Raw genomic sequence first — 18,024 nt, forward strand, 5'->3', positions numbered from 1 at the left:
AGTATGATCATAGAGAGAGGCCTATCACTAATTGTCAGATTTGATCATAGAGAGAGGCCTATCACTAACTGTCAGATTTATATCATTAATCGTCAGATTTAACTATATACAAACAGTAGTACTCACTGGCATTCTTAAGTTTCAGCTCATTTAAACTTAGTTGGCCGAATGGCAAGAGTCACGTTCTTAACCTTCTAGCAAGCTGCAAGCCCTTAACTAGGTTAAGGTTTACCTTAACTCACTGACCAACCTCTGATCATCAGTAAATCCTCAAGAAACTACACAGTATCAATTTAAAATATGTCAACAACAACTTATTCTAGAAACTATTTAACAAAGACACCTAATGTCGGTCATGGCTTCCAGAGGCTCCCCTAACATTTTATCTTTTCAATATATTTAGCAAAAAATAGTTTTCTACTTTTACAATGCCTTTCTAACAAATAACAAGCATATGTATTCCCATTAGGTAACTACTATTTATTCTAAAAACTCATTAACAAAGAGACCTAATCTCGGTCATGACTTCCAGAGGCTCCCTTAACATTTATCTTTTCAATGTGTTTAACAAAAAATAGTTTTTTACTTCTGTAATGCTTTTTTAACAAAATAACAACATATTTATTCCCATTAGGTAATTACTATTTAATGAGTAATTCTTTGAATCAAAATGTTTGGAAGTTCTTCTGAAACAGTAGCCATAGTATCTATATTCCCAAGAATGGATTATCTTCAGAGGCACATTCTTTCCCTTGATCAAATCCCCTGATCAATCAATTCCAGGCTCACTGTTGAAAGTCGTGTAATTTGTATTTCGTAAACGCACATAGATACAACCATCCTTGGTGATAAGATCTTATCATGTCCTGGGAGCTCTGATTCCAGAATTCAAAGACCAAACAACAAAGACTCTTTTTAATTTGGTGAATCTGCTGATAGCCAGAAAAGTTTAATAAATGTGTTTGTTAATGGTCCAATATCTATCTATGCTTCTTCTTCCAATGTCTCTGTAATAAGATGTCAACCAGTAGCATTGGTAGTGAGCTTTAGGTGTTTTGAATTTGAACAAATGACTAGTATTTATGACATCTAGTATTGCTTGATATGTCTCCAGAAACAAGGTCAAGAGTGTGATAACATTGAATTCAAAGTCAAGTGTGCATCCCCTGTTGTCAATGCAAGGCACATGGAAGCCTAGCCAACATTCCCATTTGATATGGAAATGGCTATCATGGATACCAAAAACATAAAGCACTCTTAACTTTAGTGCTCTGAAGTATATGAATAGCCATTAGTCCAATACCCTCCAATATCTTTACTTGAGTGCTCTGAAGTATATGATATCACCGTTACTTCAATACCTTCCCTTGATAGTTGCGTTAATTGCAATTTCTTATCCAAAAAGATATCTAACTTATTTGGGCAAAGCAGGAAGGTTGTAGATGATGTCCATAAGCCATCATTCAATAGTGCAACTGATCAACAGCTGAATATGGTTGACAACTCCACATCTGATTGTCTTTTCAAGGGAGCATGCACCAAAAATGAATACAAAATCTATATTTGTCATGGTTGGCATCGTTGATACTAATTCATGAACCATTTGATTATCACCTAAGTCACTAGCTGGATTGAATGCAAAATCTATATTTGGCATGGTTGGCATCGTTGATACTAATTCATTACCATTTGATTATCAAGTAACTCACTGGCTGCATTGGAGTCAATGATGACTCAAAGTTTCAGCCCCTCCAACATCATTATAGAATCTGGTTTATCCTCCAATAAATATACCTTTTAACACGTGGTAGCATAATGAAATTATGTTTAAGTCTTAGGAATTTGATCTTGCCATGACTTCTGAAGACTTTATTCTTGTCCATTCCACATCCTACAAGTGGACTCTACTACTCTTTACATTCGTTTTGCTACCCCCTAATCAACTGAATTCCATGGTTGTCCTAACTAAATTCCATGGTTGTCCTGGATACTTCCTGCTTTACTGGTGCAGAAGTAACTTTTCTTTCACCCTTGAGGAGGAATTACCCTTTTAATTTTATGTATGTCCATTCTCCTCTTACTTGAGGAAGGTCTTGCAATGCCATATCCTGCAAGGTGCTAAAATACATGTTCTCATTTCTAAACTGGTGTTGCTATGATTTTGCCTCGGAACATTTTTCCACCACTTCATTCTTGTGCTTTTCATGCACACTCAAATCTTGTAGCCTTGATTGTCCTTAGACCTGCACATTCCTACCACAAAACTTAGCTGAATTTTCATCCTTTAATAACTAGTATAAACGAATTTCAGATTATATTTTGGATTTGAATCACATTAAAAAATCCTTTCACTTTCATTTACAATGACGTGACAATTGATTGTTTTCTTGTTAGTATCCATATCTAACCAACCTTATTAGTCACTATAACTAACAAGCATAAACATGAATTTCCTTGGGTCTCAAGGTTGAGAGCTTGTCACTAATAGATAGAGAGAGACGTCGATGGCAATTGCACTTGAATTTGCCCAAAATTGTGAGCATATTCAAGTTCAGGACAATCAGACCCATGAATTCCAGAGCATTGTACGAGCAAGCTTGGGTGGACACTTGAAACACCCACCTTTGTTTGGTCAGCGTGCTTAATTACTTTCAGCAGCACATTAATAACCTGTCGTGGAGTGTTTAGTTTTTGAGACTCCTCCTTTTAGTTAGACATCCATTCACCTTTCAGTTACAGTTCTAGTACATAGGCACCATTATGCCTCCTTGAAATTCAAAGCCCGGAATATTATCCTAGTAATAAGTTGTGCCTCCTTGAAATTCAAAGCCTGGAATATTATCCTAGTAATAAGCTGACTGCAGATGTGAATTAAAATTCCTTAGCAAATGGCATAGAAAGAAAACTTTAACATGAGAAGAAATGGTAGTAGTAATATTAAGGCATTTGGTGAGGGCAGCAGCAGAGCATTGTGAATTGGTGAAATCTGTGAATTGGTGAAATCTCAAGGCCAGTTACTTAAAATTGCTTCCAAGCAGTATCAAAAAGTGGAGGATACTAATATACTACTTGACACGTCAAGGTAAGAAGTAAAAAATTGGTCAAAACAATCTAGATGATAAATGCAAATAAGGTCAATCATCAATGAGCAAAAGGTTATGAGCAGGATTTTGTCCTCTGGTAGAGAGGGCTCCCATCCATGGGGCAAAGCCCTAATGGTCATGGCCAAGAATGGAGTGGATAGTGAAGTAGAGGCACGACCAAGAATGGAGTGGGTAGTGAAGTAGAGGCATAGTGGGTAGTTAGGTAGAGGACATGAGGAAGTCAATTTAGTTGGCCAATTATCCAATTTATATTTGAATGTGCATCATGAGGAGAACAATAAGTAAATAATGGAAAATAAGATCAATTTTTTCAGTCTTAACATACCCTGATGAAACAAGTCAGAGCACAGGGAAGACAAATGCCCATTAAAAAAAGAGGCCATGAAAAAGCATTGTTGTCCAACATAATGTAACAAATGAATGAATTGGAATACCCCTGGACCCTAACAATTTTCACATAAAAGAAATTATTGCCAGATGACAAAGATTCCACAGATGGTGCCTTGAAAGTCATTGGCAAGATGACAAATATTCCACAAAAGGTGCCTTGAAAGTCATTGGCAACAATTAACATTTGTAGTTTTAAACATTTCCAAAAGCTAATGGTAGTTATCATCAAATGACAAGATTCCATAGATGGTGCCTGAAAACCATAAAAACAATTCACATTTGTAGCTTTGCACATTTCTAAAAAGAAAAAAAACAATTAAAGAACAATTGGCAGCAATAACAAGATTGAAACTTTTACAATATCTAGAATCTCAAATTTAGTCTCACTATAAAAGAAAAGAGTTTGGAATCCTAATATCAATATATAAATCTATAAAGAACATCTAGAATCTCAAATTATCTTTTACAATATCTAGAATCTCAAATTTAGTCTCACTATAAAAGAAAAGAGTTTGGAATCCTAATATCAATATATAAATCTATAAAGAACATCTGAACGTTGAAAACCAAGTAAAGAACGCATTTGAATACTTTTCGAATGAATAAATTCGATAAGGATGTGCAGTCACAACCTCAAGAAATATTAAAAACATTTGGCAAAACCCTCAAGAAGTTAAGGGCTTGAAATATATACAAAACATCTAAACATTGAAATCCAAGTAAAGAATGCATTTGAATACTTGTCGAATGAATAAATTCGACAAGGGCGTGCAGTCACCACCTCAGGAAATATTAAAAGCATTTGGCAAACCCCTCAATAAGTTAAGGGCTTGAAATATATACAAAACATATGAAAATTGAAATCCAAGTAAAGAATGCATCTGAATACTTGTTGAATGAATAAATTCGACAAGGGTGTGCAGTCACCACCTCAGGAAATATTAAAAACATTTGGCAAAACCCTTAATAAGTTAAGGGCTTGAACCTTGTAGGGTCAAGACATTGTTCGATTCTTGATTCTTAATTTCTTGGAATCTCGTCGATGACAACAAAAGAACAACAAAAGATGAAAATAAAATACCCAACAGAGGTGTACCAAACTGAAAATCGATGGCGAAAACATCCGGTAGCATTCCTCTCTCTAACATCCTAAGCAGTTGAAATGAAGCAATGTTCATTTTTATTTCAAACATCCCCATATTTCACAGAGCATAAGTTGCCCCTATCCTTTATGTCATCCAAACCCCACTTAGGATTTTTGTAATGTCTGCAAAGTAGCCATCTTCCCATTGGTTTCTATGAAGCTCCACCGACCCAATGGCCTTGACGAGGGGGACAAAGTAGCTCAACATCACTAACAATATCCCCCAAAAGAGTTCCTTAGGAAAGGTCTTCTTGGGATTTCTTTATCTCTACTACAAGAGTACATGATAAAAGCATACAAAGTGAATTTTACAATGTAGATATGAATGCTCTTTCTAATAAGTTGATTGAATTCTATAAAAATATTGTTGACATATATCTTGATACGAGTTATAGTGACTTGAGAATCCAATTGAGAATTTGAAGATAAGGACAAGTGCCTGAGTTGATCTGTATACAATTGAATTCCATGAAAATATTGTTGATATATCTTAAGAAGCCAATCTAGAATTTGAAGATAAGGACAAGTGTTTGAGTTGATCTCAATACGATTGAATTCCATGCAACTATTGTTGACATATATCTCGATACGAGTTACAATGAATTAAGAAGCCGATCGTGAATTAAAAGATAAGGACAAGTGCCTTAGTTGATCTGGATAAAATGACAATCAAGTTGCATCATACTATGTGAAAACTGACATTTTCATTATTTAGTATGAAACCTCCTTGTACATGGAAGTCCCGAAGGTTGTAGGTAACATTTATTGTGCCTTTTAGATACTTTTCATATGTCAAGTCTCTCAAGGATGGACAAAGCTACAATAACAAATTGTTTTTCAGAATGCACTCGTATTGAACATTTATTTTTGTTTGAATAATGCACACCCTAATTGGAGATAGTGTCGATATGTTGTTGACTATTTACATGTAGAACAACGGAGTTGATCACCAAAAATTGTTCCAAATATATCTACTTGGAAATTGCAACTATTACAAATTGTGACAAAAGGATATGCATGAATGTTTTTTATTATCAACATTTCTTCAACCTGGTTCATGTTTCAATGTAATTGAAGTGTTATATATGGCAATATAAAATGCTATGAGAACATAAAACAATTTAGTATAATTTATATTTGGTGGAACTTGAAATTACCTTAATTGTTGAGGCAATTAGCTTGTTTAGATCTGCAAGTGCTTTCTTTGAGTTGTCAATGGTTGTAAAAGTGGCTTTGCATGTGCATAATGATTTGCTTGGTCTTTTCGCTTTAACAACATTGCAGAATAACACCATTGGTGTTTTTTGTCTCGAAATTTGTTGTTGTATTGAAAGGGGGAATGAAAGAAATGTAGAAAATAAATAAACCTGAATTGCAAAATGCATTAGTGTTAAAAGTAGTTGCCTTAAAATATGTTTGAGTAAATGTGAAAAAGCATGCATGATTGAGTTTGTACATATTGTTGCTTTGTCTTCTTTTGATTGGTCGTCTTCATTGTCTAGTGCATATTGAAGACCTATTTCTTCTGCATGTGACAAGTACAACGAATGTGCCTATTGCAAATGGAGATCCTGTAGTTGTTACTTGTACGATTGTTGTTGGAAGGAACTTGTATTATCTGCAAATGGATGATATTGTTTCTAAAGTGCTTGCATCATGTAAAAATAATATGCAATTGCAATCCTCATGATCATAAATTGTTTTTGGAACTTGTATTCTTGTAAATGGTTGGTATTGTTTCTAAAGTGCTCGCATCATGTAAAAATAATATGGTGCTACAATTTCCATGATCATAATTTTTTTTCAAAGATTTTAAATTTTTTGATACAAACAATAACAAGTTTGGCTTCAACACATGTAATCAGATTTTGTGACACGTTCAGCGTAATTGTGATGTCTCTTTTGGTGTCAACTAAATCGACACGTAATAAGTCCACTCTGTGTGCTCGATCACATTAGGGGAATTTTGAGGTCTAAAATGGGCATTCTAAGAAAAATGTATAACAAAAATAAAATTTATAACAAAAATAAAATTTATAAGAACCAATAGGATTCGCGATGATGATGTCAACCATTGGGATGATTCACCATTTTTGGATTAAAAAAGTAAAAAGTTTAAAAAATAATAAAATAATAAAACTATTGTTTCAACTTGTATTTTCAACTTATCTTCGTAAGGTTTTACCAGAGGGAATACTCGTTGACAAAATTTGATTCCTCATCCAAGGAGAGCCCATGTTGCATATTTTCGATGAACCCTGCTACACGAAAAATGAGAAATACCTGAAAAAGTGTGATTACAATCACTTTTTTCATGTATTTCTCATTTTTCATATAGAAAGGTTCATCAAAATTATGCAACATGGGTACTCTTTGGATGAGGAATCAAATTATGCATCCAACGAGTGTTGCTACTTGAAATTTGAATAAACTCATAGGAGAGTTGAAAAAATAGTTTTCTTTTTTCCCTCTAAAATTTGATGATGTAATCTAAAATTATTTTATTATTTCTACTATTATTTTAGAATTTCTTTAGGAGGCCCATTTTTTACCTCAAAATTCCCCAAATGAGTGTTGTTTTATATGTTACTAGCACATCTCCATGAAGAACAACACTATTTTTCTTAGATTTGCAAGAGAAATAGGTTGTATTCAATAGAAACTTCTCCGTTAAAGAAATTGCAAGAATAGACATAAAAGATGTTTACTTACTTTTTTTCAAGTTCAGAGGAGTGTTGTTCTATATGTTACTAGCACATCTCCATGAATAACAACACTATTTTTCTTAGATTTGCAAGAAAAATAGGTTGTATTCAATAGAAATGTCTTCGTTAAAAAAATTGCAAGAATAGAAATAAAATATGTTTACTTACCTTTTTTTAGGTTCAAAGGAGGTGGAGGTGTATGTAGTTGCAACGTCATCATGCTGCCTTTTCATATTGTTTATCTGTACAAAACACCACTAGAATCTATTAGATTTGGAAGTCTTCAAATAAAATTTCATGGTGCCGAACTTAAACTTCTTGAAGTCTACAACCTCGACATCTACTTCTTTCAAACTCATCATGGCGTACAACCCAATTTGCACAAGAAGTGTAGGGCATAGTGCCTTATTCTTCCTGTGATATCCAGTTGATAACCCTGTCAAGATGTGGTATGCAACCTCGTTCATGACAAACTTGTCTATGGCAAACTTTAGCAACACATGCGCATCTTTCGCCGCGTTGTACACCCTAATGAAAGTGCCCTCGGGTGAGGCACACCGATCTTCAATGTTCAACAACGCCTCTATTGTTGGTTGGGACATGCAGGGCAGATCTTCTTCAAAGATCAAGAAGACCATCATGTACAGAGGGGCGATGAAATGGTCAGATATCATAGCCATGACTCCTCAATAGCTACAATCTGAGAGAAACTTGCAATATATGTTCAGAGCACTCTCTGAAGGTACCCATGCCCAACCCATGCCAGGAAACTATTGACGGGCATATATTGCATCGAGCAGGTAGGTAAACATGAAGAATCTTGCTTCTTTATCCTTGGATAGACTCCAGGTATTTGGATACATGCACTTTCAACTAGAGAGCCAACATGTCGGAGTAGTTGAACGACTTTCCTTCACTTGCCAGCTGATCCAACATAGCAACCCAACTCTGCGGGAAGATCTTTGTACTCCCTTGGCCATACCAACGACGTGTGAAGATGACCAAGAACTGATATGCCTTCTTGAATGTCTTCATCTTGTATATCTAGTTGGATGTTGTCTTGAACTTTGTTGGATCCTTTACCCAGTGCTTCAATATGTCTCTTGTGTTCGTGCTACTGTTGGGAGTGTAGAACGGTTTATCCATACTCCTCACTAGCAATGGAAAATGATATATCTGTTGATAATCCTCCATCCCAAAGGAAGCAATCCTTGCTCCACTAACACTATTCAGTATCATTGTCTCAGGATCAATGCGTGAAACAATCCAGTGGATCACATTTGCGCATGGGAACATGGGAAAGCTTCATGCAACATTGTATAATCCTGACTTATGGATGTTCACATAGACCTGTCGATCCTCCAGATTCTCCTCAAAGCTACTTGAGAAAGTAGTATTTATGTCTTTCCATGTGATCTTGATGACGTTCTCAATGAACAAGTGTGTATGTGTATACAACCAAGCTCATAAACCCTTGTTCAACCATGTCCCTCATATTGTTTTCAATTGCGTCTTTTGATCCATCTCTCTTGGAGGCCATGATACCTTTACTGTTGAGAAGCTACTCACAAACTTGTGGTACTTGGAGACAGAGAAGACACTCATGGTGAGACAATGTTAGCTGAAAACATCAAACAACTCGAGAAACATTCAGGCAACAAATTGGTGACTATTGGGTAAGATTGCGCAGCACTTAATTTAGGAAACTAGGAGACTATCAGCTGGAACTATGAATTGCATAGTCTCAGCTACCAGTGAGGTTGATTGCTGGTTGGATCTGCATAATGAGCAGTCCAGTGAGGCTGACTACTCACTGAAACTGAGCAACGCATAGAACAATCAAGCTGGGTTGCTGGCTGGAACTACGCATTGCGCAGTTCCAGTGGCCAAGACCGGGCACTTCCTCCTAGGATTGTGCATATCACAGCTGAGAGACAGTGTGGGCAGCCTCTCCACAATTCCTGGAGGCAAGGCAGAGCCTTGATTGCCAGGAATGCGTAGAGCATGCTGTGAGTGACAAGATTTGGGCCAAGACAACCCTGATCTACCCAATGGAAACCTGAAAACATGAAGGACTAAATGTGTGTATGAATTTGGTGTAGATCTAAGTAAAATAAACATGCATGCAATTCAAGCAAGTGCAAAAATCAATCAAATGGGAAAAATAAGAAGCTCATGAAGCGAATCGCCAAAACGGCCACTGTAAGTGCAGAAACAGTGTAATGCATGGGATATTAAGGAAAGGCAATGAAAAACTTGAAATATTACTTCTACAAGCTAAAATACATTTAAACACCAGTGGTCCTTAAATAAAAACAAGGAAACAACACTCATAGAAGCTGAAAACTAAAAAGCGATAGAAAAAGCGACAAAAGGCATAAAAAACAAAACTTACCCAGAAAAGTTGTGCTGATTGTGCCGAAGGTTCCTAGATGCCTCGAGAATGCCAAAGCTCCAAGATCGAATGTGAAGAATGAGCTTATGAGGCATTGTTTAAGTAGATTTGGCGAAATTAGGGTTTGTGACACACATGCCCCAAATCTAGGAAAAAGCAACACTTGGCAGGGAGTTTCTAAAAACGACTTTGCATGTAACTCCTATTGCTTAAAAATAGATCCCTAAAATCTAGGGATATTTTTTCGCCTTTTACTTATAGTTTTTTTCGGGAAAATCTTCCCGACATGCAAACAAGTATTGCGCAATTATGGAGGGAATTAGGCAAGCTACCAACACATGCGACGGAAAACCACTGATGTAAAAGTTCTGTGATGTTTCTAGATGGAGTGGCCCTAGCTGGTTGGCCAACTATGCGCAATTTTTCAGAGCAGTGATTATGGGCTACTCTGCGTATTTCCAGAGATCATGCAGCTGGTGAGTTTTGTGCAATTCTGGGGAACAGTGTAGCTGGCTTGGGCTGCTTTGTGCATTTCTAGAGAGTAGTGCAGTTGGGATAGTTTTGCACATTTCTGGACGGCAGTGCCGCTGCTGTGGCATGCTCTGCACAATTCTCAAGAGTAATGCCAGCTGGCTGGAACTGCACATTTCCAGAGAGCAGTGTTGGTTGGCTTGCTCTGAACAATTTCCAGAGCAAGAGTAGGGTTGGCTAGCCTACTCTGTGCGATTTCTGAGTGTAGGGTAGTTGTTGGGCTTCTCTATGTAATTCTTGAGGAGAAGACAAACTATCTTCTAGGTTTGCACAGTTTTTCTCAGCAACCAGTTGATTGGATGTGAACCAAGTGCTGGGTGTGCTTGTGGTTGACCGATGAGACAAGTGAGTTGATTCACAAGCTGTTAAAGACAAATGAAATCAAATAAACACAAGTACCTGATCAATGTAGGATAGCTGCAATGATTTCAAGGAGGGAGGCTCCAAAATGAAGCGAAGGAAAAATTTTGGAGCACCGCTGTAGCTACTTCAATAGTATGAAAAATGAGTACTTCAAAAATTTCAAGTGCATCTCAAGTTGCATTAAGCATGGACTAATGATACTGATCAAAAAACATATAACTATGTTTGAACACATCCATTTTGAAGAGCAACTTGTAGAAGCATTGTTGGAAAAAATAATAGTTCACAAATCACAAATTGCAATACTCAATATATATGCATCACCACATGCAAATTTGAACAATATTTTGAATTTCATTGCAAAATATTTATTCCATATAGATTTAAAGGATATCATAATTATATTGGGAGACTTAAATATTTATATGTTACAATGCAATCAGAAAACAAAAGAGCTAGAAAGCTACATGAACAACTACAATCTCCATTTTCTTATCAACAAAAATAGTAGCATGCATAAATCATTCATTGACCATGTGTAGTCAAATTAACTAATATAGAATACAAAATTTCATATACATATTGGTCTGATCATGACACAATATCTCTTGTCCTTCAACTATGACATACATATGAAACACTTTACAAAATGCAAATTTTGATACATTTTGAAATATGTACAAATTGTTTTTGCCATTTTTATTTTACTAAAAGCATACTAGCATATTCCTATCGATAATAAACCAAATAATAAGACTATATATATTATGCATCCTATTGTATATTTACACACATTACTTCATATACTTTTGAATGCAAGTTCTACCAATAAAACGCGTTTCAATTAAACAAAAACGGCAAAGAAAAAAGAATAACATGGAACATGAAAGAAGAAAATATATACTTCTTGCTTTTTCTTTTATATGGTTTTTATATTATTGTTCTCATTTTCCTTTTATATGGCTTTTGAAACTCAGCTAAATATATGCTATTACTCTATAACAATAGGGTAGTCGCTAAAAAAGAAAAAGAACAAACTATTATTATTTGGGTTCCAGAGGACAAGTGGTCCCCTAAGGCTCAGCTAAATATATGCTATTACTCCATAACAATAGGGTAGTCGCTGAAAAAGCAAAAGAACAAACTATTATTATTTGGGTACCAGAGGACAAGTGGTTCCCTAAGGCTTTGATCTTTGGCCTAGGGAAAAGTGTCCAAATTTATTTGTACTTTTCTCCTAAAATGACTTTATAAGTTGTAAAGTCAATTTAATTTAAAAGTGACTTTAAAAGTGGTAAAGTTACATTCTAATTTAAAAGTGACTTTATAAATGGTAAGTTACATTCTAATATAAAGGTGACTTTATTAAACTCAATAAAGAATTATAAAGTGAAAAAGTGACGGCTAAGTGGGTCTTTATTTAAGTGGGTGAGTTAAAAAATAGAAAGTGGGAATTAAATGCACATGTATTCTTATCTTTAGATATAAATGAATCTCAATGATTAGATCTTAGGGTAACCCAAAAGGTCATTTAGAGAATAAAAAGAGAAGAGGAGGAAAAAATCATTCATTCTTTCATGAGCATTTGAGAGAAAGAAGAGAGAGCAAGGAGAAAATTTATGAGCAGTGAGGAAGTGAAAGAGAGGAGCAAGAAGACATTTCAGCAAATCTAAGCAGCAACAGCAACATTTATTGGCATGCATCCCAAGGAAAAAACCGTATAGCAGGAGAAAGCCACAGAAATCGAGGAAGAGGGACAATGAGTTTTGGGCACATTTTTCGAGGTTGGTCGTACATTATTTAATGCTTTTTATTGCTGTAAAATTTATATTTTGGCTATTCACTGCTTGGCACAATTTTCGAGGTGGAGCTCAAGCACGAAAATTGAGATAAGTTGTAATTTGTGGTTGCTGGAATTTTTACTATGTATTTCAGTTTCTCTGTAAAAGCATTTTCAGAAATAAAGAAGAGCTCTCAAACTAGTTTTCCCCGAGAGTTGTAGGAGGTTTTTCCAGGGTCACATTGACCAAAAATCTCTGCGTTATTTTCTATGTGTGGCTATCATAATTTTGCTATGTTTTGTTTCTGCAATTTTAGCAGTTGTGAAATTTTTAAATTTTTGTTTTTAGAAAATTATTGTCATTTCTAGATTTTAGAATTTTTATCATGCTTGGATTTAAAACTAAATGCATGGAGTGATAAGGAAAACTGATAACGAGAGTGGGGGTTGAAATTTCTTCACAAACAAGTCAAGAACAAGAAAAACTAATTGGCCACACCAAAGAATAAGTTGAACAAGAAGCTACCTAAGAGTATGCCCATAATCATCTCCATCATTTCTTTTACTTCAATTTTTCTTGTCACAGATTACTTACTTTCATGCAGTTAAAAGATTTTGTATAGAATGCAATTTGACAAATAATTTGTAAACATGACATATTTTCATGTTTGGAAAATCAAACTAAAAATATGTTATTGTTCTATAATTACAATAGGATAGAACAACAGGATAGAAACTATTGGAGAAATAGAAAGCATAAGTCAAAGAAACTGGTGAAATAGAAAGCATAAGTCAAAGAAACGATGCAATCCAACCAAAAGTTCTAAAAAGGTATGTTTATAACAGCGACACAAATATTCTCATTTGTATTTACAATATTAATGCTCAGTATATATGCATTTTCTTTTTACAATCAACTAATATACATATGTATAACTAAATGTCTATAAAATAGAAAATGTTGGGGAAGTGAGCAAAGCACTAGTAGCCAGTCCCCCCAAACAACACAACAACAACAATAACAATATATGTATAAGTTAGTTATTATAAACTATTCATTCATTGCTTATGCAAAATACATGCAATAATATCCAAATCATATTGAAATATGAAATTATTATTTTTAGTGCAAGTGAAATAGAAACAACAAAAGGCGAATCAGTCATTTTACGAAATGATGCATTAAAAAGGTATGAATCAGTCATTTTACGAAATGATGCCTTAAAAAGGTATGCATATGCAATGCGGCATTGTAATTTATTTATTTATACTTCTACAGTTTATAGAAAAAACTTAGCATGATAGAAATGTTTATATAATTATCTAAGTAAACAATTTACACAGGCAAAAACAGGTACCTCCAGTTAAAGTATCAATTGAAGACTTGAACAGTTGCAGAATTGGACAATTATTTGTCAGAGACATAATGGTTGTTTATAGAATGACAAAGAAAATAAAGAATGTCAAATATTACGTGTTGATTTGACAGATGATAAAGGAATGATGACTATAACATTAACTATACCTGCACACATAATGGAGCGACATGAACAATTTTTTTTTACAAGGGAGTAGTATATCAATTACAAATTTCAGAATACTGCCTAGATTTTTTTATGATCATGGTGACTGTGATCAAATAATTTCCCTCAATGAATCAAGCATCATAGAAATTGTGCCTGAAGTTTGCAAAGAATATTGTTTCATTCCAGATACAACAATTAAGCATCAATTACAAATTTCAGAACACTACCTAAAATTGTTTATGGTCGTGGTGACTGTGATTAAATAATTTCCCTCAATGAATCAAGCATCATAGGAATTGTGCCTACAGTTTGCAAAAAATATTGTTTCATTCCAGAGACAACAATTAAGCATTTTGCAGACAAAAACGAAATTTACCCAATTGGTACAATCAGTGCAATTGTTACACTTTCTAGAAGCATACTCCATATCAAAGATGGAGATTCTGATAATGAAAACACAATAGTATATATTTGCGTATCATTTATTCTTAATTTTTAATAGATAATATGCATTAATTCACTATATAACTATTGTAATTTGTGTCTTACAGTTGCAATTGTTCGACACATATGAACAACTTTAATAACAATTTAAAAGACTTTAAAATGCTTTTAAAACATCTTAAAATGGTTTAAAAATAATTTAAAATGGTTTTAAAACAATTTTAAAAGCTTTAAAGTAGTTTAAAATGTTTTTAAAATGCTCTAAAAATAATTTAAAATGCTTTCAAACCAATTTAAAATGCTTAAAAAATTGTTTAAAGTGTTTTAAAAACAATTTGAAATGATTTAAAATGTTTTAAAAACAATTTGAAATAATTTAAAATGTTTTAAAAACAATTTAAAATGCTTTAAAAACAATTTAAAATGCTTTGAAAACATTTTAAAATACCTTAAAAATAATTTAATTTGCTTTAAGAAAAATTTTAAATCATTTTAAAATTTATTAAAAACAATTTAAAATGTTTTAAAAACAATTTAAAATATTTTAAAATACTTTATTTCAATGAAACAACAATTGCAGAAAGGAGAGTTCTCATTGATTCTTTTCAAGAATATAACAAAAAAGATAGATGTCAAAGAAAAAATATTATGAACAACAAGTCAACTTTCATAGAACTTAACACGGATGCAGTAAAGAATCTCCCAAAACTAACTACATCTTATGCTCTAAGTATAACAATAATGATGTTTTTGCTAACTTTGTATTTCATATGTAGTTGTGTACATTGACATTTGATTATTTTATAAACAGATCGAAGGTAAAAGGGTTGACTCTCGATCCGCTAAGCTCCTTTCTAGGCGGAGGGTGGCGGCACCAGGAAAGGAGTGTCATAGGCACTATCTGCATAGAAAACTAATTCCTTAAAATATATCGATGTACCTATTTTCTATTGATTTATCTGATCCGATCCCCGATCCCTTACGTATCGATGCATTCATGGGCATGGAAATAGATTTCTTGGCTTGGCCTTCCCTATTTCTTTCTTCTCCATTTGAACCTATTTGTGTTATTTGTAACTCTGCTACTGTTCATCCATACTAATCAACAATGGAATATTTTATTGTTCAAAATGCAATAATAATTTCTCTTTCGCATACAAACATTCTATAAATGCTATAATAGAATCTATCACAAATAACATTGTGCATTGCACTATTAGGGAGCATTTACTACATGATATAATTCCTCGTTTAAAACCCATGTCGTATGAAGCATATCTGCAATAGAAAGCTACCAATGTGTACATGTTATGTGATCTTAAAATTCACAGCAGGTTTATACTGAATGAAGATAGGGAACTATTACATGTTGGCTCACAAATGAAAGGTACATTAACATATGACTTAACATATTTTTATACTGAATGAAGATAGCGAACTATTACATGTTGGCTCACAAATGAAAGGTACATTAACATATGACTTAACATATTTTTATACTGAATGAAGATAGTGAACTATTACATGTTGGCTGACAAATGAAAAGTACATTAACATATGACTTAACATATTTTCTTTCGAAGATGTGCTCTATTCAAGTAATTAATAATGTTATGATTTTTTTTAACTAATTCTTTGTTACGCAGATCACAAAAACCAGTGAAATGGAAATTATTGGAATCCAACAGCATGCTCAATTCCATTTGCGGCCTTCACTTACACATCCAACAAATGCAAACATCATGTGAATCTGTTTTTTTATATTATGGTCTTATAATAATAGAACTATTTAACTTGCAATTTCTGCACATTTACCAAGAAGTGTGTTATGCTGGTCCTTCGGCTCAGTTGGGCTTCCTTGTTGATTCTGTTGATGAAGGCACCTTCCTGGGCTTCAAGGCTTCTGCCAGAAGGGTAAGGGCCTATGGTGACTGTTTCAAGGCTTCTGTAAAAAGGTGAGAGTCTCTTTCCTGGTGAATGAATGGATTATGTTTAGAGGTTACAGGCATCTGGTGAATGGCTAAAGAGGCTAAATATGTGAATTGTACATTATTTTTTTATTATCGTAATGTTGCATAATTTCTGCTCATTATCATTATGCTTAATGAAATGGATTAAGGACAATTTTCCTATTTTCTTGTCTAAACTCAATTCTTATTTCCTCATTTTCTTTAATATTTGAAAGTTGCATTTAATCATGAACTAGGTACTTTCTCATTGGTATTCCCGACTTACTTGCAGATGATTTTGATCTCCAACAGTGCTCTGAAAACTTTCTAGTTTAGTTTTTCCCTGTAAATGAAATTGTTCTATCTTTATCCCATTTTTACCCATAATTTTTACGAGTCTTTCTCTAAAATTCTGAAATTCAATAGTCTAGTTTTAAGCATCTGGTCCTCCTATCCACTAATGCAATAAGTGGATATCCTATATGCTATAAATACTTCTCTTCTATTTTCAAGCATAGCAGGATATGATACTCATGGTGCAATATCAATGGCTTTTGATTATTATACAATGGCTCAAGCATGAACGCATGGGCAGCTGCTATAGCTATGCATGGAGAAAGCCTTATTTGCACCGATCAATTGCATAATATTTAGCCTCATGACTCTGACTACTTATTGTGTTAGCGTTTGTTTTTGAATATTTTTAACGATCAATCATCATGATGCACTAACAAAGGTTGAAATTCACTTTTCCAAAAAATACCTTGTTTTAAATACCAATAGTTTATATTTTATATCGGCCTCATTATATCAAACTATCTGATGTATTCAGTACTTACCCCGCTGGTTTTCTAATTACTAATTGCTTGAATCCTCATTTTAGGCTAAATGGTCTTGCAGACAGAGTGTTGTAGTGATACATGTGTAGAATGGAACGTTGGTTTGCCACATGCATTCATAACACATCTGGAAGATTTCCAACGTACTTACTGTTATGACCAACAACAACCCCCCCCCTTTTTCATTTAGTATCAGATCATGATACCGAATGAATGGGGACCCTTAGATAAAATTTGTAAGGAAAAGCTAGACTTTCTTTTAGTTACAAATCATAATTTAGAAAAGACATCTTAGATATTTTTCTATGGAAGACGATAGGTATTTTAAGTTGCATATACAAAAGGATGGGAAAAAATCTCCGTTACTCTTCTAAAAATCAAAATACGCGCCACCCTCATGATTAATAACTACATCGCATCGCACCATACTTATGTCCATAACGAAAAGCCAAGAACTTCGTCGACCTGCAATATTGCGATCGCTAGATCGCATATCGCATAAACAAGCCAGACGAGATTTGGCAAGCACTAGGTTTTGCGATCTGCGATATTGCGATCGTGTGATATGCAAGGGTACGTCAGCAAATCATAAAATCACCTTAGTACGGATCCTTCGGGCGCGCCTTTCAAATGAAAAGCCACTTACCATTACCTGACCTGAAATCATGCACTTTTAATGTTAGTAAGTAGATTGGTTGTCAGTCATTAAGAGGATTAAAGACGCATGCCTTGTTGGATATTTGCTTCACGTAAGGTGGTGTAATTGATTTATCTCTTGCATTTAAAACTCTCCCATCACCTTTCTGATCGGACATTCCATTTCACTTGTAATCTGCAGGAGCAAAGTACAAAGA

General features: G+C 34.2%; 1 long non-coding RNA gene across 1 annotated transcript in view; it reads left to right on the top strand.

Annotated features, from left to right (window-relative positions):
• The window catches only part of LOC149253151 (uncharacterized), a 38,733-nt gene extending 22,395 nt beyond the window's left edge, over nucleotides 1–16,338 (top strand). Inside the window, exons 2-3 of the long non-coding RNA XR_016266129.1 lie at nucleotides 16,029–16,126; nucleotides 16,262–16,338. This is a non-coding gene — a long non-coding RNA (uncharacterized LOC149253151). The remainder of the gene's footprint in view (nucleotides 1–16,028; nucleotides 16,127–16,261) is intronic.
• The last annotated feature ends 1,686 nt before the right edge of the window (nucleotides 16,339–18,024 follow it).

Source organism: Pinus tabuliformis, chromosome 7 (assembly GCF_031772625.1).
Source record: "Pinus tabuliformis cultivar Carrire ecotype Pingquan chromosome 7, CPIR1, whole genome shotgun sequence".
NCBI classification, from domain to species: Eukaryota; Viridiplantae; Streptophyta; class Pinopsida; order Pinales; family Pinaceae; genus Pinus; species Pinus tabuliformis.